This window comes from Lithobates pipiens, unplaced genomic scaffold, assembly GCF_037356315.1.
Source record: "Lithobates pipiens isolate NorthernLeopardFrog02 unplaced genomic scaffold, aLitPip1_a1.2 Scaffold_30, whole genome shotgun sequence".
Classification (NCBI taxonomy): domain Eukaryota; kingdom Metazoa; phylum Chordata; class Amphibia; order Anura; family Ranidae; genus Lithobates; species Lithobates pipiens.
Genome location: NW_027507791.1, coordinates 25409368 through 25431407, shown reverse-complemented (window position 1 = coordinate 25431407; position 22040 = coordinate 25409368). Strand labels below are relative to the sequence as shown.

Below are 22040 nucleotides of genomic sequence, written 5' to 3'. Positions count from 1 at the left end.
CATTTGGTGGAGGAGGATTATGGTGTGGGGGTTGTTTTTCAGGGGTTGAGCTTGGACCCTTAGTTCCAGTGAAGGGAACTCATAAGGTGTCAGAATACCAAGACATTTTGGGCAATTTCATGCCCCCAACTTTGTGGGAACAGTTTGGGGACAAAGCAAGGTCCATAAAGACATGGATGAGCGAGCTTGGGGTGGAGGAAGGTGACTGGACTGCACAGAGTCCTGACCTCAACCCGATACAACACCTTTGGGATGAATTAGAGCCAGGCCGTCTCACCTAACATCAGTGCCTGACTTTACAAATGCTCTTCTGGAAGAATAGTCAAATATTCCCATAGACACACTCCTAAACCTTTTAGACAGCCTTCTAATGCCGCGTACACACGACCGGACTTTTCAACATCAAAAGTCAGACGGAATGATTCCGGCAGACCATTCGATCGTGTGTGGGCTGCAGCGGACTTTTGTATTTGCAAAAGTCTGACAGACTTTAGAAATGGAACATGTTTCAAATTTTTCCGACAGAACTCCGCCGGACCCAGTTCCTACCGAGAAATCCGCTTGTGTGTATGCTAGTCCGACGGACAAAAACCGACGCGAGGGCAGCTATTGGCTACTGGCTATGAACTACCTTATTCTAGTCCAGTAGTACGTCATCACGTTCGAATCCGTCGGACTTTGGTGTGATTGTGTGTGGCCAAGTCCGTTCATTCGGAAAGTCCGTCAGAACTCTGTCAGAACTCCGTCAGAACTCCGTCGAAAGTCTAGTCCCTCGAAAAGTCCGGTCGTGTGTACGCAGCATAAGAGTTGAAGCTGTTATAGCTGCAAAGGGTGGGCCAACTCAATATTGAACCCTACGGACTAAGACTGTTAAAGTTCAGGCAGGCATCCCAATATATTTTTTCACACACTGTGGTGATTCACTTGAGAGTTTACAAGCAAACTAGAGATAGGAGCCACTGAGAAGGCATCTCAGGACGAAAAAATAAAAAAGGATCAATTGTTGGGAAAAAAGAAGCAGCCTCCCCACCTCGTCTAATCAGAGAACATCTTGCATTCCTTGAAAAAATACAAGGCGTTCTGTGAATGGCGGCGGTGCCGAGAAACCACCCCCCCCCCCCCCCCCCCCGTGGTAGTATGCAGCGGGGCAGCCACACAGCACAGGACCCAGAGGATCACTGTAGTAGCACTGAATACTAATGTCAGCTTCCACAGCGGCCAAGCAGGAGAAATATGAGCCAGGCAGTGGGGTGCTGAAAAAGCTGGCTAGCCCAGTATAAGAAGACAAGAAAAGAGGCTGCAATGTATAGGCACTGTTAAATAAATGCTCAATGTAGCTACAATGGATAATGGGAAAATTAAACTCAAATTATGTCAAACCTAATCTGCAACAAGGTGGCAAAATATCTTGGAATGCATTTGCAGCTCAATAAACGATTCTTCTTTGAGCAAACAAAGATGCCGAGGCTTGGAAAAAAAAAAAAAAAAAGTGGACGGATAATTACAGCTTTATGCAACCAGCGCATGTAGAAAAAGTTAAAACATAAAGCCTGTTTTCTACAAAATATCTACGGAAAACCAGCCCTGCTAATGAATTCACCTCTGTCTACAGTGATCCATTACTTAGTAATGTAAATAAACAGGTGTAACTTTGTGATCTCTCTATGTAAATGTTTCCTATTAGGGAAAAAGAACCTCGGCCGCATTTATCACAGCGCCGTTTTAGGGCTATGCTAATGGGCGCAAGAACATTTGAAACTTCCATCATGTGGCTTAATCACCAGCTGGAGATCAAAAGCCACCATGCGATTTTATATGCTATGGGCTGCTTCCAAAATACCCCGACATGGAATGAGATCAATGTCAAAATTGGTACATACAGCAAAGCGCTTGCAATAAAAAGCTTTTTATGTGTCTTGTTCAAAGCATTTAAGTGCCTTTTAGATCACTGATTGAACCGTACTCACTATAAAGTGGAACCTTATAATACCAAAATACATTTCCAAAACAGAATTCCATTAGAGGAGAAAGGGGTTTTTTGCTGCAACAGGGGAGATAATAATTCTTTCACCGTGTAATGGGATAAATGAAATGTTTGGTGATAAACAGAAAATGTTTGTATTGTTGGAGAGGAACACTCCATATAGTTTATGAGATTCTGTGTGTGTTTACAAATTATACACAGAATAATATGTGGACAAGAGCTCATTAGAAAGCGATAAGTCTATTGAAGACACTAAGATGACACACAATCAAGTGTGCACGGCTCTAAAATGTAGCCGATCTTGCTGTTCTGTACTTATTTATTTTCTCCTCAATCTGTATACTGTAATGACAGACTGTATTTATGGCTGGAGAATGCACTGAGATTGAGTTCCAGCCTTGGCTGAGGTATGCCTTTTATGAATTTCCATTACCATACAATACTAAAGAGAAGATTTAGATAGCCAGGAACTTTTTTTTATTTTTTTGCAATAGTGTTGCTATAGAAAATGTGCGATTAAAACACTTTTAATTGCTCTTTGTATCAAAAATTGGCCATGTGGCATTCTCTATTGCCCTGTACACACGGTCGGACATTCCGGCAACAAAATCCATCAGATTTTTTTCCCCAACGGGTTTTGTGCCAAACTTGTCTTGCATACACACGGTTGGACAAAGTTGTCGGAAAATCCGATCGTTCTTAACGAGGTGAGGTACAACGCGTAAGTCGGGACTATAAAACGGGCTAATAGCCAATAGCTGTGGTCTCTTAATTTATTCTGAGCATGCGTGGCACTTTGTCCGTCGGAATTGTCTACACACGATTTAAACGATCGGGTTTTGTTGTCGGAAAATTTTAGATCCTGTTCTCAAGCTTTGTGTGTCGGAAATTCCGACGGAAAAAGTCCGATGGAGCCCACACACGGTCGGTTTTTCAGACAACACGATCCGATCGCACATGTTCCCGTCGGAAAGTCCGACCGTGTGTACAGTGCATATGAAAACTACAACCCTTTTCTGGGAAATCAAACTTACCTCTCCGGTTTCACCAACTCTCTAGCAGCTGACTACGCATTAATTGCTGAACCTGTCTACCGCTACCTATCAGAAGGGTATGGTATGTAGCTGTAACTGTAGCATTATGTGGGGCTGCTGCAGATATGTGCAACAGTCTCCACAATAAAGGTGGAATGGGGGCTGCCACAACATATTTCACCAGGTGCCTACAGGGCACTTTCGCTCCCTCCTTGCCCAAGCCAATTTTCAGCTTTCAGCGCTGTAGCACTTTGCATGGGTGTTTACATCTTGATCAGCTGTGATTGGACATAGCTGATCACGTTGTAAAGAACCACTGTGATTGGCTCTTCACACCGACCTGTGATCAGCAATGTCCAAAGGACACTGCGATCACAGAGCGCATGGTTCTGGGAGGACGTCAATAGACGCCCTTCCAGAACTGGACTACTGCGCTGTCATCCGGCTATAGCCTGGTCGGCAAGCTACATACTGTACAGCAATGCCTCGTTTCCACTGAGAGGATCGGTTCGGTACGGTATGCTATTTTGATTGTTTCCGTTATGAAAGAGGCCCATACAACCGTACCACAACATTCAAGGTCCTGTTTCAGATGTGGGGCCATAGAAAATGGTAAGGTACTGTTAGGACGGGCAGAAAAAACGTCACTGCTCACGTCAAAGGCATTTTTTTCGAAACCCCGTATGGCCCCTGGTGGTCCGACTTTCAGTGGAAACGCTCACCTGAATAGACCGGACCGTTCTAACCCTTCCAAACTGTACCGACCCAAACCGTTCCGCTCAGTGGAAACGAGGCATTAGTGGTGCTGAAAGAAGTATGGGTGACTTCCTGTCTGATGCAGGAATTAAGTTGAGTTCAGGAGAAGCCCTCTTTCCCCCCCATAATAAGTAAAAGCCTTTCCTATTTATTTAACATATTTTTCTTCATAAATTCAAGACGTCTTCTCATTGACCAAGGTGGAAATTGCGCCACCATCTGTTCACCTTAGCCAATGAGAATAAGCTTTGTATAAATCGATAAAATATACAAGACTCCTCCTGAGTGTCAGAGAAGCACTCTGCCTGACTCTCTTTACTTCGGTCTGTAGACAGGTAGTCGCTTTGTACTACTACCATACCAGTATGTTACAGAGCACACAGCGGCTGCATCATTATGAAATAGAAATAGTTTGTTTGGACCAGTTTCAAAAAGCTGGACTTACAGTATACAGTGGAACCTTGGTTAACAAGTAACACGGTTAACGAGCGTTTTGAAAAAAATTCTGACTCGGTTTGTTAGTGTTGTCTCACAAAACAAGCAGAATTCAAGCTAATGGGGTGTGCAGTACTGCATTTGGCCAGAGGTGCGGGGAGCGCCGGTGACACTTAGAACGGTCCGGAGCCGTTCGGAAATACTCAGAATCACTCGGAAATACTATGTTCCCCAGTGTTTCCAAGCCTTTCCCAGTTCAGCCGAGCTGTCCCCAAGTATTTCTGAGGCTCTCTGGCGCCTCCACCTCTGGCCACATGCGGTATTGCATGCAATAGAAGTCAAAGCGGAACAAATTATCTTTGTTTCCATTGACTTCTATGAGGAAACTCGCTCTGATATGCGAGTGCTTTGGATTACAAGCATTCTCCTGGAACGGATTATGCTCATAAACCAAGGTTCCACTGTATTTTAAAGTGTGATTCAACTTTTGTTGCCCGCTGCTTGCTCACACAGGGGAGCTGCATCACCTAACCGAACCGAAGCAAATGGAAACTATATATACATCTTTATTTTTTTACACAGGTAAGCCAGCATAGGTGTTAGGAGGTGAGAGGGAATATTTTTCAGACTAGTTGAGTTTAGGCTGGAATTCTACTTTAAAATTCTTGTACAATCATCCTAAAGCCTCATACACACAATAGGACTTTGTACAAACTTTCCTGTGGATTTTTGTACAAAGGACGTCGGCCGAGAACTTGTATTGCATACACACGGCAGGACTTTTTCAGCCAACTTTCACCAAATCACGTGGTTTTTCTGCTCTTTACCGCCACCTTTGGTAAACTTCTGTATTATTGTCTGATCTTTTGCATTGGTTCTGAGCATGCGCGTTTGTACTTTGTACAAAAGTCCTATGGTTTTCTGTACACAAGATCAGACTTTGCTCCATCGGACTTTTGTTGCCAGAAAGTTTGTCCGTTCGCACAGCCAACAAAAGTCTGATGAAAACTGAAAAAGTTTGTCCGATGGAGCGTACACACGGTCGGATGTTGCTCCAAAACAGCTAATTTGCATGTTTGTTGTCAAAAAGTCAGATCGTGTGTATGGGCCTTTAGATTTACCAAAACTATGTAATGATGGCCTTTCCAAAATATCCAATCAGTTTAGTTAGGCAAAACCTTGGACTACACATGTGTTGGTAGATCTAAAGCTTTTCCTTTAGGTTTACCAAGACCATACAATATGAGGTCAACCCTAAAAGCTTTCAAGTTGTATGCAATTGGGCAGACCCTTTCACTACATAGTTGAAGGTGAATCTAAAGGGAATTAACCGCTTTAGCCCCGGAAGATTTTACCCCCTTCCTGACCAGAGCAGTTTTTGCGATTCGGCACTGTGTCGCTTTAACTGACAATTGCGCGGTCGTGTGACGTGGCTCCCAAACAAAATTGATGTCCTTTATTTCCCACAAATAGAGCTTTCTTTTGGTGGTATTTGATCACCTCTGCGGTTTTAATTTTTTGCGCTATAAAAAAAAAAAGAGCGACAATTTTGAAAAAACGCATCATTTTTTACCTTTTGCTGTAATAAATATCCCCCAAAATATATTTTAAAAAAATTTCCCTCAGTTTAGGCCAATACGTTTTCTTCTACATATTTTTGGTAAAAAAAAATCGCAATAAGCGTTTATTGATTGGTTTACGCAAAAGTTATAGCGTCTACAAAATAGGGGATAGTTTTATGGCATTTTTATTATTATTTTTTTTTTTTTACTAGTAATGACGGCGAGCAGCGATTTTTGTCATGACTGCGACATTTTGGCGGACACATCGGACAATTTTTGACACCATTGGCATTAATACAGCGATCGATGCTATAAAATTGCATTGACTATTACTGTAAAAATGTCACTGGTAGTGTAGGGGTTAAGTGTTACTAGGTGCGTGTTAACTGTATGGGGGAGTGGCAGGGAGCAGACGATCAGTGTGCTGTCACTAGGCAGAACGGGGAGATGCTGTTTACATCAGCATCTCCCTGTTCTTGAGCTCCGTGACATGGTCGCGGCTATCCCTGCGGCGAACGAGTCCGCGGGACCCCGCGACCACGGTCACGGAGCTCTCGGCAGGCGGGCGCGCGCACGGCGGGAAATTCATAGTAATGTACAGGTACGTTGCTTTGCCCAGCCATGCCATTCTGCCGATGTATATGTGCAGGAGCCGTGCAGGAGCCGGTCGGGAACCGGTTAAACAACAAAAATTATATAAGTTGTATCCAGCTTTAGCGAGATTGTACAGATTATAACACATAGCGAGTTTTACCCCCCTTTCACATCGGTGCGAAGTGTCATGTGATTTGACAGTTCCAAATAGCATGACAAGTCGCACCCTATTGTCGGCAATGGAACTGTTCAAATCGGTGCGTGTCTGACTTTCTGCACTATTATTTGCACTTTCAGGTGCAACTTGCATAGACATCTGTGCATGAAGTTGCACAGACGTCAGGCAAGTCGCACCTGAAATCGCACTGACCTGTGGCTTTGAAATCGTGCTAAGTAGTGGCTTAGATTGATAACCTGACACAGGTATGGCTGTATAAAGCCGAATTACATTCATCTCCCCAAGCTGGTGCGGACATCTTTGCTTGTTTTTTTTTTCCGGGATTGGGATCCTCAGTTATTTTGACTGGCCAGGCTGGAATGATGTGCATCTTCCTTCTACAGGTTATAGCTAGTATATGTATTAGAAGGGGGTGGGAGCAGTTTTAAGCTTTGTTAGTTCTAGCCTTGAATTTCCCCTTAAGACTGAATTCACCAGTGGAGTAAATGAAGGCTGTAGAAAACCTGCAACTATGTGGAACTCATTGGAGGATGACTCTGTAAAGGATCCTTCTATTAATTAGGTGTGAAGGTCCTAATGGGTAATATTCTAATCAGACCCTTGATCACCCCAGGCTCGATTACACACATTGTAATCAAATTTACAATGTAAATTTGGAATTAGGCTTACCCAAACTTGCTGAAAACGTGGGCTCCCAATGTAAAATAAAATCCACACTACGTGGCAAAGACTTCTGGCATGGCTGCCCTAATGAAGTTACAAAAATAAAATAGCTTTTAATTAGCATCATGCTTATGCGAAATGTACAACACAGCAGGTGTTCCAACATGTAGAGCAGACCTGCTAAAAGCCCACCACTTGCATCAACCACAAATGCTTCCCAAGACACTGGTTAAAGAACACGGCTCTACACATTTTTAGCTATTTAAAACCTAACAGTGACCTACTTTCAATGTCACTGAAATAAAGACCATGAGATTTTTCCATCCATCATTGCCAACTTTGGTTCCTTCACCTAGGACACGTGTCAAAAGACAAAGACCTGCGGGCCGAATCCAGTCCTTCAGGCTACTTCATGTGGCCCTCGCAACGCTGCGGCACCTTCCCTCATCTACACACCCACCTTGTGTCAGCAGTCAGCCAGAAGAGGACAGAACTCCTCAGCCAGATCCTGCGCTTCTCTGCGCAGCTGTGGAGAGGCTCATCTCTGCTAATGCCAGTCTCAGCAGTTGGCAGCCGCTAGGAGAACATAACTCCTCCTACAGATCCTGTGACTCTCTCATCTTTGCCTCCCCTGGTATCAGTATTTGGAAAACTCCAACCCTCCTCCAGACCCTGCACTATCCACTTCCCAGAGCGGCCTCCAGCTTCTTCCAGCAGCAGCAACAAGGGAGGTGCTTTGTGATGAATGGAGGGTGGGGGGCTCTTGACTTCTGATGGTGGAGTGGGCTCTTAACATCTAGCCTTACAGATACAACTGACCCTTCAAAGGCGACCATAATTCTGATGTGGCCCGAGATGAATTTGAGTTTGACACCCCTGACCTAGGAGTTCTAGGTGTTCCTACGACTAATTGTAAATACTTCAAAATATAAAATGCATAGGAATCCATCAGAGTGGAAATCAGTCCTAATGGTCACAGCAAGGCTTGGAACTCAGCTCAGAGATTTCACCAACAGATACCCTGTTTCCCCCAAAAATAAGACCTAGCGTGATTGTCGGTGTTGGCTGCGATATAAGCCCTACCCCGTTTCCCGAAAATAAGCCCTACCCTGAAAATAAGACCTACAAGGAACTTTAACTAGGGCTTATTTGGGGGGTAGGGCTTATATTGCAGCCGTCGCCGACAAACACGCTAAGTCTTATTTTCGGGGAAACAGGGTATCAGAAACCAAAAGGTGACCTACGGAGAATCTGTCTACACCCGATCAGTTTTCTGGACAAACCCTCTCCCTGCTGTTACTCACTCTGTGCTCCTTCATTCATCTGACGGAGCTTTCAGAAACACACAGTACTTCCAGAGTATGGAATAGTGTGTAACCTTCTGACCTTGCTCCAAAATTAAAGTGCTTGGACCTGTTCTGGCAACCTCCAGGCCTGGATTCTGTCATGTGAAGAAGAGGAGATGGTCATTGACTTTGTGTAAGCTCTAAAATAGACTGACTGGGAGCTTACACAGGAAAGTCGAAAAATAGCACAGGACTGGAAAGGTTATGTTATTGGAATTGCTATCTTAAACACTTGAGCTCTGAAAGATTTTACTCCCTTTATTACCAGGTAATTTTTTGCTATACGGCACTGCACTACTTTAACCATTTGCCGACCACGCACACACCGATTTACTTCAGCATAATGGCAGGGGCAGGCAAAAGGGCGTAACTGTACGTCTATTTGAATTTGGCACCTAGCGGGTTAGCGGGTGCGTGTGCCGTGGGAGCGCGCCTGCAGGTCCCTCAAACTTGATGTTCGCCTGCAACTGCGGTAAGGAGAGGCAGAACGGGGAGATTCCTATGTAAACAAGGCATATCCCTGTTCTGCCTAGCAACATGACAGGGATCTACTGCTCCGGGAGTAGTGATCTCTGTTATGTTGTAATGAGCCCACCCCCCCTACAGTTAGAACACATCCAGGGAACACACTTAACCCCTTGATCGCCCCTTCCCTGCTAGTGACATTTAGTAATCAGTGGCTATTTATAATACTGATCGCTGTAGAATTGTCAATGGTCCCAAAATAGTGTCAAAAGTGTCTGATCTGTCCGCCATAATGTCGTAGTCCCGGGAAAAAATCGCTCTGTCGCTTTTTTGGTTTATAACGCAAAAATTAAAAAGAGGTGATCAAATACCACCAAAAGAAAGCTCTATTTGTGGGAAAAATGGGCATCAATTTTGTTTGGGTACAATGTCGCACGACCACGCAATTGTCAGCTAAAGAGACGCAGTGCCGAATCGCCCTCTCTTTGGAGAGGTAGAACGGGGAGATGCCTATGTAAACAAGGCATTTCTCCATTCTCCCTGTCATCGGGAACAGTGATCGCTGTCATGTCAGTGGAACCCCATCCCCCCACAGTTAGAATCACTCCCTAGGACACACTTAACCCCTTGATCGCCCCTTAGTGTTTAACCGCTTCATTGCCAGTGACATTTACATAATAATCGGGGGAAATTTTTACAGCACTGATCGCTGAATAAATGACAATGGTCCCAAAATAGTGTCAAAAGTGTCAGATGTGTCTGCCATAATGTCACAGTCACGATAAAAAACGCAGAGCGCCGCCATTACTACTAAAAAAAAAAATAATAATAAAAATGCCAAAAAACTATCCCCTATTTTGTAGACGCTTTAACTTTTTGCACAAAAGTAATCAATATACGCTTATTGCGATTTTTCCTACCAAAAATATGTACAATACAAATCGGCCGAAACTAAGGAAAAAAATTGTTTTTTTATATATATTTTTGGGGAATATTAATTATAGCAAAACGTAAAAAATATTGCTTTTTTTTTCTAAATTGTCGTTTTTTTTTGTTTATAGCGCAAAAAATAAAAACCGCAGAGATGATCAAATACCACCAAAAGAAAGCTCTATTTGCGAGGAAAAAAAAAGGACGTCAATTTTGTTTGGGCGCAATTTCACATGACCGCGCAATTGTCAGTTAAAGCGACGCAGTGCCGAATCGCAAAAAGTGCTCCGGTCAGGAAGGGGGTAATATCTTCCAGGGCTGAAGTGGTTAAAAGGAGCTCTGTATGTTTAAAACATCTAGGGTGTAACTGAGAAGGACTGTAATGCACAGTTGATACAGGTTGAACTGGTAATATCAGTCCTTCTCAGTTTCCACCCTAGATGTTTTGATCATACAGAGCTCCTTTTAAATTATGTATATGTTTTAATATGTTGTTGAGGTGATTGTAGCCGTATTTGTAAATTAATACAATTCAACTTTTTATACTTAATTTTGTAAGTGTTTGTATGGTACCATTAAAGTCCACTGTAGCCTCATCCAAATCTTTCTCCACAAATTAACAGGACAATGGTATCCCCCTTCTTTATTTCTAGGCACTCCACTTTACTAAAATGCCATTTTAATTTTAGTCGTATTCTAGTCATCTGAATTGTTTTAGTCATCTTTTAGGCAACTAAAATCTAAATTTAAAGGAGTTGTAAAGGCAAAAGTTTTTTTTTTTATCTTGATGCATTCTAAGATAAAAAGCCTTCTGTGTGTAGCAGCCTCCCTCAGCTTCCCTAACACTTACCTGAGCCCCATCTCTATCCACGAATCCCTCGGCCGTCCGGGACTCTCCCTTCTGATTGGCTGAGACAAAGCAGTGGCGCTATCAAAGTCAGTTAGCCAATCAGGGGAGAGAGGGGGTGGGGTTGAACTTCAGCTCCATGTCTGAAGGGACACACGGAGCTGCAGCTCAACTCGGGTGCCCCCATAGCAAGCTGCTTGCTGTGGGGGCACTCGGCAGGGGGAGGGGCCCGAAGCAGCAAGGAGACACAGAAGAGGAGGATCCAGGCTGCTCTATGCAAAACAAACTGTACAAAGGAGGTAAGTATTGTTATTTACCAAAAAAAAAAAGAGAATTTACAATCGAAAGGAAAGACTCCCAATATGCAATCGTCCAATATTTAGACAAAAGTATTAAAAGGAGTTATAAAATCTTAAATCAAAAAAAATGCGGACTTCATAGGCATAACATGAGACGGTTATTATAAAAAAATATATATTTTAAGATATATAATAAAATTAAATTTAAACAGACAAAAGTCACCCTTACTAACTGACAAGGTCAACAAATACCCAATAGGAAGGACATGGAAAGTAAAAAGAAAATCAAAATATCTAATATATTAGATCGTTGAGACAAGGTGTCCTGTAAAAGGTATCATTGGAGAGTATCCATAGACATTTCCATGTCTTCTTGTCAATGTGTTTTGCAACTTTAATAGCTTCCGCAGGACCTACTGGGCAGGTGCTGATGAGCCTTGAGACCAGATGAAGGAGACACCACACAGAACAGTTTACAAGCCAAATAACACTTCTCCCCGCTAGGGAAATTGGCAGAGGTAACAAAAAAAAAAGTAATTATGTGACACTTAGGTTAACTACTTTCTGACCGCCGGCAGTCAAATGACGGCCAGGCGGCGCACCTATTGTGGCGGGAAGCCGTCATATGACGGCCTCCCGTTTAAACAGGGAATGCGCGCGATCGTGCGCGCGCATCCCTGTTTCTTTGGTGGTGGCATGTCACGGAGACACCGCTCGCCACCAAAGGGGGTGACAGCCATTGGTTTTGACTGTTTACCACGTGATCGGCCATGATGAAGTCACGGGACTCACGGCCGATAACAGATGGTCACACCCCCACTGTGCACGGCGCATGCGCGCGATCACGCTGCGCATGCACGTCGGTGGTGGCGCGTTCCCCGGGAACACTGCTCGTCACCGATGCTGGTAAACAGCCATTGGCTGGCTGTTTACCCACGTGATCGGCTGTGATCCTTTCAGGATTTCAGGAGGAGATTGCGGTAACATCTCGTTACCGCCTACAGCGCTTGCAGAAGCCTCCTGTATGTTTGTCTCCAAGCTTTGCAGTCCCATCCGTGCCTCCCTCACCTCCGATGCCTCCTGGTACAGAGTCGGGCAGTGAAGGTGAACCCATGCACTTGGGTTTCATGCGTCTTTTTGCGGATGAGAGAACATTTAGGAGGAGGGAGAGATTGTGCCGTTATTGTGGCCAGGCAGGTCACTTTTTGAAGTCTTGTCATTCCCGTCCAGGGAACACCCAAACCTTGAGGTCCTGTCACGGACAGACCTTAGGTGGCGTTGTTTCATCCCCAGTTATCCAGAAGAACAAGCCCCTAGTTTCGGTCACCCTTTCTCAGGCTGAGTCGTCTATCGAGATACAGGCTCTAATTGACTCTGGGGCAGGCCTGTTCATTGATGCTGCCCTTGTATCAAAGCACTTGATTCCGCTGCAGCTGCATGACACTCCACTTGCCATTGAGGCTCTTGACGGGAGACCTCTACAGCCTGCCCATGTGATGGTTCCATTGTCCATGGCCATAGGGGCTCTTCACCATGTGATAATCCAAGTTATTTCCTCACCTAAGTTTCCACTGGCTATTGGTTATCCTTGGTTACAGAGGCAAAACCCCTCTTTTGAATGGCTTCGTGTGGAGGTTCTCTTCTGGTCACCACAATGCAAGGTCCCGCTTAACCTCTTCACTCTCCTCCCTGCCGGAGGAGTACCGCGATTTTAGCGATGTCTTTGATAAAGGTCAAGCCAGTAGTTTGCTTCCACACTGGCCGAATGATTGCACAATTGATCTTCAACCTGATGCGATACCCCCTTGTGGCCGGGTTTACCCTTTGTCGGTCTTGGAGGATAAGGCCATGGAGGAGTATGTTGCAGACGCACTTTCTTGAGGTTTCATCCACAAATCCTCATCTCCTGCTGGTGCTGGTTTCTTCTTTGTGAAGAAGAAGAGTGGTGAACTGAGACCTTGTATTGATTATAGGGGTCTCAATTGTTTAACGATTAAGAATGCCTATCTGATTCTGTTGATTACTGAGTAATTTGACCGCCTCAAGGGAGCAACGGTTTTCACGAAGCTTGATTTGAGAGAATACAATTTTGTGAGGATTAAGGAGGGCGACGAGTGGAAAACTGCGTTTAATACCAGAACAGTCCATTATGAGTACCTCGTAATGCCTTTTGGCCTTTGTAACGCCCCGGCAGTTTTCCAGGAATTTATTAACAATGTCCTTGAGATTTGTTGCAGGTATGTGTGGTGGTTTATCTCGATGATATCCTCATATTTTCTAAGTACCTGGAGAGCCACCACACAGATGTCTGTTGTGTGCTTCAGAAACGAAGAGAGAACAATCTTTATTGTAAACTGGAGAAGTGTGGGTTCCATCATGAACAGGTTAAATTGCTGGGCTATGTCATTTCCACTGCTGGTTTTTTGATGGACCCAGAGAAACTTTTGTCAATCATACAGTGGTCCCCAACCTGTAGATTTACATCCTCTGCAGCGTTTCCTGTTGTCAACTATTATCGGAAGTTTATTTGTGACTTCTCGTCTCTGGTCAAGCCCCTGACTGATATGACTAGAAAGGACAGTAACCCACAGAGTTGGTCTTCGGAGTCCATTAAGGCCTTTCAGAGTCTCAAGGCTGCCTTTGTTTCTGCTCCTGTGTTGGGCACATCCTGATCCTACGTTACTGTTTATCCTTGAGGTTGATGCTTCTAAGACTGGAGTTGGCGCACTTTTGTCTCAACGTCCTACCTCTGAGAGCGCTATGCATCCTTGTGGCTACTTTTCCAAGAAATTGTCACCTGCAGAGTGCAATTACAAGATTGGTGACATAGAGCTGTTGGTGATCATTTTTTCCCTGAAAGAATGGAGACATCTCCTTGAAGGTACCACTGTGCTGGGTTCTCATTCTTACTGAACCAGGAGGGCACGATCGGCTCTTTTCTTGTCAAGTTTCAATTACATCGTCTCATTCTTACCCAGTACTAAGAATGTAAGGGCTGATGCCTTGTCACAACAATTTTCCTCCATTTCTAAGTTGGAGTCGGTTCCAGTTCCTGTGATTCCTCCTGATCGTATTCTGGCTACGGTTCGCACCAGTCTCAGTTCTCGCTTGGGTGACAAAATTCTTGCTGCTCAGGTCCATGCTCCTCCTGAGAAACCTTGTGACCGCTGCTTTGTCCCAGAGTCTCGGTACTGCCGTGCTCTAGACTTACCATTCTCCCAAGGCAACTGGCCACCCTGCGAAGAATCAACTCATTTGGGCCATTTCCCAACAATTCTGGTGGCCTAGTCTACGGGCTGATGTTACTGCCTTTATAGCTGCCTGTCCCGTGTGTGCTCAGAGTAAGACTCCACGACACCTTCCAATGGGCCTCCTACAACCCATACCCAATGGAGAGAGGCCCTGGACTCACCCGTCTATGGATTTCATTGTGGAATTGCCCAACTCCCAAGGCAACACTGTTATTCTTATGGTGGTTGACCGGTTCTCAAATATGTGTCATTGTATTCCACTTAAGAAGTTGCCCACCTCTAAGGAACTGGCTTCCATTTTTGCTCGGGAGATCTTTCGCTTACATGGGTTACCCAAGGTGATTGTCTCGAATAGGGGCAGTCAGTTTGTTTCCCGGTTCTGGCGAGCCTTTTGTGCACAGTTGGGAGTCCAGCTTGCATTCTCTTCTGCATATCACCCGCAGTCTAATGGGGCCGCAGAACGAGCCAATCAGTCCTTGGAGCAATTCCTACGTTGCTATATTTCTGACCATCATAACAACTGGTCCGACCTATTACCTTGGGCAGAGTTTGCTCACAACAGTGCCTTGAATTCTGACTCCCGATTGTCTCCATTCATGGCGAATTATGGTTTCCAACCTTCCATGTTGCCTGACACATTTGTTCCGCAGAGTATTCCTGCATTAGAGGAGCATCTCCGTGGTCTTCGTTCCACTTGGGTACAAATCCAGTAGGCTTTGCGTCATGCTAACGATAGGTACAGACTCCATGCTGACCACAGACGCCTGACTGCACCTTCCTACCAGGTTGGGGACAGGGTCTGGCTGTCATCTCGCAACCCCCGGCTTCGTGTTCCCTCACTGAAGGTTGCACCTCGGTTTATTGGGCCTTTCCGTATCCTTCGCAGGATTAACCCAGTGGCTTACGTGTTGAACCTTCCTCCTAGTATGCGCATCTCAAATGTGTTTCATGTCTCCTTATTGAAACCGATTTACCATCTCAGTACCACGTCCTCACCCTATTCAGGTTGAGAACCATGAGGAGTATGAGATACAATCCATTGTTGACTCCCGTAGGTTCCGCATACAGTACCTGGTGCATTGGAAGGGGTACGGTCCGGAGGAACGCTCCTGGGTTTCATCCTCTGGCGTACATGCCCCTGTCCTCCTCCGCAAGTTCCATAGATGGTTTCCCCTCAAGCCCGGTGGCGCTCCGAGGGAGAGGGGTCATTGAGGAGGGGGTACTGTCAGGGCTGGCTTAGCCCTTCCTTCTCTGGGCTTGCTGCTCAGCTGTTGGCTAATTGCCAGGTCTCTTCTCTTTCCACAGTTACCAGCTGTTCCTGATGATGCTCCTCTGACCTGCCTACTTAAAGCCTTCCAGCTCACTTCACCTCTGCCTTCGTCACATCACTAGAAACCATCATCTGTGGTTTGTTTAAAGACTGGCTTGCTGACATCCTTCCTGGCTCCTTATCCTGCTTGCTGTTGCTCTACTTGGATCCCTGACTTCTGGCCTGGTTGACTACCCGATCTGGTTACTGGACTCCGTTTATGCTTGACTACGCTTTTTCTATTTACCTTCTTATTTTTATTAATAAACAAGTGTGATTTAATTGTACTTCTGTCTCAGCCCGATTCATGGTTTCTGACAAACGCATTACATCACTTCTGAAGTATTTTGTCGTATGAGAATTTTCGTAATTCGAGTTACCCCTTTGTTGTCCATTAGACTAGCATAAAAAAAAAAATTAAAATAAATGACGTCTCACAGGATATTCTCATGCAGTGTATGAGGTTTTAGGAAACAGTAGAGCTGAGGCACGTCCGGACCCAGCCTGACAAAAAGTCTCCATTACAGTGCTGTGTTTCAGGGAGTGTCCCCCTGTGGAAATAATAAAGTCACCCTCAGTACTCTATATTTATATATACAACGTCTTCTCTGTCTGTTTCTCTCTCTCTCCCTTACCTAATGACTAATATTCTCCTCAGACATCAACCAAATCCCCCCCATCGCTGGGTGTGCCTCGTCCTCTCCTCTCCTCAGCCTCAGTGACACACAGAGGCGGGAAAACTCTCCTCACACTCAGCCGCGCGTCACGTGAAGTCCGCACGTCTGGTCTGCGTCACGGGGGCGCGCGCTCTGTCAGAATCTGCGCCGTGTCTGAATTGAGTTTTCCCGCGTCTGGCCGGGAACGAGGAAAGAAGGAGGAGAGCCCGCTGCGAGGTACGGGGAGCCCGGATTGAGGACGGATCTGGGAGGGGGTTGGGGCAGGCTGACAGTCGTGGTAATGTGACCGGAAACATTCAGACGCCGCTCCGGTACTGGACAGCTGATGATGGGGGGGAGGGGGGTGACAGCACCTCTGTGCGGTTTATCATTGAGGGAACGTTTATAATGAGATGTGAGCCCCACAGAACTCTCCTCTCACCAGATCTACGGCTCATAGTCCATGACTGAGGGCCGTACATATAGAGATCAGTGTATGGAGCTCTTCACTTAACCACTTCAGCCTCAGAAGGATTTACCCCCTCCCCCCTTTCCTGACCTGGCCATTTTTTTGCGATACTGTAACTGACAATTGCGCAGTCGTGCAACGCTGTACCCAAATAAAATTGACCCCCCCCCCCCCACACACACACACAAATAGAGATTTCTTTTGGTGGCATTTGATCACCTCTGCGGTTTTAAAAAATAAAAATAAAAAATTCACTGTAAACAAAAAAAAAAAAGCACCAATTTTGAAAAAAATATTTATTTTACTTTTTGCTATAAAAATACCCAATATAAAAAAAAACAATCTAATTTTTTCATAAATTTAGGCCAATATCTAATAATCTACATATTTTTGGTTAAAAAAAATAACTCCCAATAAGCGTATATTGATCAGTTTGCACAAAAGCTACCGTGCCTACAAATTAAGGGATAGATTTATGGCCATATATATATATTTATTATTGTTATTTATGACTATGTATTATTAAATAGGTTAATAATTTAGGTGTCCGATGTGTCCGCCGCAATGTTGCAGTCCCGCAAAAAAAAGTGTCACTGGTTCCCCCCCCCCCCCTCCAAAAAAGTGTCCGATGTGTCCGCCGCAATGTTGCAGTCCCGCAAAAATAAAAATAACTGATCGCCGCCATTACACTATATATATATATATATATATATATATATATATATATATATATATATATATATATATATAAATTAGATTGTAAGCTCTAACGAGCAGAGCCCTCTGTTCCCTCCTGTATTGATTTGTATTGTAAGTGTACTGTCTGCGGCGGACACATCGGACACCTAACTGACATTTTTGACACTTTTTTTGGGGGGGGGGAACCAGTGACACTATTACACTATTTTGTTTTTTTTTGCGGGACTGCAAGATTGCAGCAGACACTTCGGACACCTAACGGACATTTTTGACACTTTTCTTTTTGGGGACCAGTGACACTTTTACACTATATTTTTTTGCGGGACTGCAATATTGCGGCAGACACATCGCAACACCTAACTGACATTTTTGACACTTTTTTTGGGGGGGGGCAGTGACACTATTACACCTTTTTTTTTTTTTTTTTTTTTTTTTTTTTGCGGGACTGCAAGATTGCGGCGGACACTTCAGACGCCTAACGGACATTTTTGACACTTTTCTTTTTGGGGACCTGTGACACTTTTACACTATATTTTTTTGCGGGACTGCATCATTGCGGCAGACACATCGGATGCCTAACTGACATTTTTGACACTTTTTTTTTTTGGGCACCAGTGACACTAATACAGTGATCCGTGCTTTAAAAAAAATTGCACTGTCGCTGTACTAAGGACACTGGGGGTGGAAGGGGTTACCATCACGGCCGAGCAAAAGGTTAAATGTATTTGTTCACTGTGTGTTTCTTAGGCCCCTTTCACACTTCTGCGACTTGGGAGTGCAAAGTCGCATGACAAGTTGTACCCCATGCCCAGCGGGGGGGGGGGGGGGGGGATGATAACCATTCATATCAGTGCGACTTCAAAGTAGACCCTGCACTACTTTTGGACCAATTTTTTTATTTTATTTTTTTGATGCGAGTTGAGATCCATAGAACTCAAGTTTACACGGGCATTCCCTGAAATCACAGTAAAAACTTTCAAGTGGTAGCAGTGTGAAAGGGGCCTAACTGTGTGTGTGGGGGGCGGGGGGAGGTGTGGTTGGGTTATGGGCTGCCTGAGACAGCACACAAGTCTGTCTTCTTGCATAGCAGAAAGATGGGATCTCTGTGATCTCCCCTGTTGGGAACGGAGATCTGCATTGTTTACTATAGCAGATCTCTGTTTTGTCACTACAGGGAACGATCGCGGGTGGTCATCGAGTCCACGGGACCTGCTGATCGTCTCCCCCTGCCGGGGGTGCGCCCACAAAACCCGTACGGCCGAGCCAACCTGCCACAGTATAACTGCAGTGGCTGGTCGGCAAGCAGTTAAAAGTATAACTCCAGATACAAAGCCTTCCATTGAATCTATATTCCTCACTAACCACAAAGGATATAAATCCTGTTTGTGTGCGCCAAACGTCTTTACAAACCCAGATTTTACCTTTTGTAACACCAGAAAAATAGCGATCGTGGTAAATCTGTTTTGAAAGTGCAATTCGCTAAGAGTTTTGCTTTGAATACTGAATGCGATACTTGCAGCATTTTTTTCTCATGTGGTAATTCTGCTAGTTGCTAAGGAGCAGGCCAGCCACCGCATCCTTAAAGCGGAGTTCCACCCGTTCTTCCGTTAACCCCCCTGACGGTATTCCCGAGTCTGACTCAGGGTGGATTTTTTATACCAAAAGCGGTATCCCCGAGTCAGACTCGGGACTGCATCGCTGGATCCAGGAGGAGGTTTACTTACCTTCTCCCTCGGATCCAGCGTTGTCTCCCCGCTGTACGAGCGAGCCGCGTCTCGCTCGATGCATTACATCGCCGATCTCCGTGCCCTGCGAGCGTTGCGACGCACGGGCACGGAGATCGGCGCCAAATTCAAAAAGTGAAACAAACAGTAAACATACAGTATAATGTAATCTTACAGATTACATTGCTGTATGTAAATATTTCACATCCCCGTTGTCCCTAGTGGTCTGCCCAGTGTCCTGCATGCAGTTTTATATAATAAAAACTGTTCTTTATGCCTGGAAACTGGAGATTGCCCATAGCAACCAAAACTGTCACTGTACATCAAAAATGATTTTAGACCAGCTAGAAAACAGCGATAATAAATTAGAATCACTCGCAGAATTGAGCGATAGCGATTTGTGGGGAGATCCGTTATCAAATACTGAAAAGTAATGACAGTGACAATTCTGCAACTGAGCAAATTTCAGTGTTTTTGATTTGATTACATTATTGAATAATTTTTATTATTGTTATATTATTATTTGGTACAATTATTTATAATTATTTATTATATTATAATTTATGATTTAATTTTTCAAACTTTATCATACCCGGGATGTCTGCTAGACTCTGGTTTGGACAGATTTAAGAGAGTTATTCCTAAGAATTGCAGGACTACAATATAAAACGCCAAATTTTCATGCAAAATAATGGTACCGCTTTTAGCACCTAAAATCCGAAATAATCGTACCGCCAGGGAGGTTAAGTCAACAGCTGCAAAAAGTGTAGCTGCTGACTTTTAATAAACCGACCCTCACCTGCCCCACGGTCCAGCGATGCGGCCGCACGGAGCCTCGTTCTTCTCCCCCCTCCTCTCCTCAGCACCCTCATAGCAACTGTGGGCACCCGGCCGGGAGCTCATGCGCGAGTCGCGCTTTGCTCTGCTATTGGGCAGCCAATCTTCTATGACCTGTGTTGTGTCCCAGAAGATCGCTGGCAGAGAGGGGTCGCTTAGCCTGAGAACAAGGAGGAAGTGGGACAGGAAGTCCCACTAAAAAGAGGGTACGTGGGCCCCCCACCCCCAAAAAAAAGACATGCCAAATGTGGCATGTCTGGGGACGAGGAGTGCTTAAAGCAGAAGTTCTACTTTTAGGTGGAACTCCGCTTTAACAGAGGATGACTCGTCAGCTCTCAGCAACTTCAAGAAACATTTTACCTCTGCTTGCCAACAAGGGTTTCTCCATCAAGTACTAAGGGGGTCAATTAACTGTTTACCCTATAAGATAACATGGTCATGTGACTAATTTGCATAAATGATTGCATGCGCTAAAAATAAAGTCCAATTAAAGAAAAACGATTATGCAGTATTTACTGCAAAATGAAAAAATGTGCTGGTAAATATTGTCAAACCATGCAGTAAGTTCTCACAAATGGGACACAGTAAAAAAAAATGCAATATTTATCACAAGGGTTTTCTGCTGGTGGGTTTCAAATACTGTATTTGTCAGCAACAGCCTGACACCCACCCTCGATAGCTGGCTGTTATGGAGTGGGACAGAAAGCCACATCCTTCACAACAGATGACTGGTGGGTTCCCTGCTGACAGCTGAAACTAGAAGAAAACCATGCCAGCAATTAAAAATTATGGGGGGAAAAAAACAGCGCAGGGTCCCCTCCCAATGCATACGAGGCCCTTTGGGTCTGGTATGGATTTTAAGTGAAAAGAGAGGTAGAGTAGCGCCGCTCTGAGAGTAGTATGTCTATTAAAACATGGCTTTATTTATAATTTAAAAGATGTGCACTCGCATTTGAGTAGATAAAAACAGGCATAATAGATCTCCGTGGCCGTCCTCAGCTATCATCCGGTGTGTCTTGCTGGGCTGTAGTAGGTGGTGTCCGTCGTTCCAGGGTGTTTGTCCTACAATGAGCACGTCAGCCACTTTAGATGGGGGGGGGGGGCGTAGCTACAGCGCTCACGTTCGGAGCATGCATGCTCCTTCATCAGGATTTTAACTGAAACCCCATTGAGGCACCCCTGGAAAAGGTGGTATGTGTTGCATTAAATGCCCATCGAATACAGGGCCACAGCGGCGCCCGCTGCATGGACCCTTTTTGCGTGGGTCTCAACCAAAGCAATAATTGTGCACTGTGTCTTCAGAAAAGACAGAGCAGCAGTGCGTTTCAATTTATCTCTGAGGCCACGGACATTACATATGAGAAATTTCAGCCTGGCCATAGTAGAAGCATAAGGTAAAATAAAAACCCATTGGTCCAAAGCAGCCCATTAGCAAGTGTCAGCAGATGAATATATAGCAATGCATACCTCCCAGTTAGTACGTAAGCAAGTAGCAGCACGTATATGGTCAGATATAAGACAGTTATAAAAGAAATTCACCAGTAAAACATAATAAAAACGAAAAAACAAAAAAAAAAAAACACCCTATCCCTCCCAGCTCTACACATATCCCATCTTATGCGAGCATGTGACCCAAAACAAAAAAACTGAAACTCCCAAGGTTAACGCCAGCTCGGTGCCCGAAACATCAGGGCCACCAACTGGGTTAACGATCTTGGGGGAAAAAAGTGTTAATGTTTCAGCAGGGGGGCAAAAATCCTCTTACAAGCACTGCATGCGGATGGGTGTCGGGAAGAGGTTCCTCGCCATCTGTGATGACAATGGTAGTCCAACTGCAGACCAGGGCCATGGCCACCGGCTTCAAAGAGCACAATGTCATCAACCCTGTCCTCAGGGCCCACTAACAGGCCAGGTTTTATGTATTACCTTGGGGGAGATGCAGACTAGAATACTAAAATCGCTGAGCAGAAAATATCACCTGTGATGTATTTCAGTTATCTTG

The 22040-nt window shown here is 44.7% G+C and overlaps 1 protein-coding gene across 1 annotated transcript in view; it reads left to right on the top strand.

Moving 5' to 3' along the window:
• Positions 1-16388: 16388 nt before the first annotated feature.
• Positions 16389-22040, top strand: part of VRK1 (VRK serine/threonine kinase 1) — an 82636-nt gene continuing 76984 nt past the window's right edge. Inside the window, exon 1 of the mRNA XM_077463771.1 lies at positions 16389-16546. The gene's annotated coding sequence lies outside the window, so the exon portion shown is untranslated. The remainder of the gene's footprint in view (positions 16547-22040) is intronic.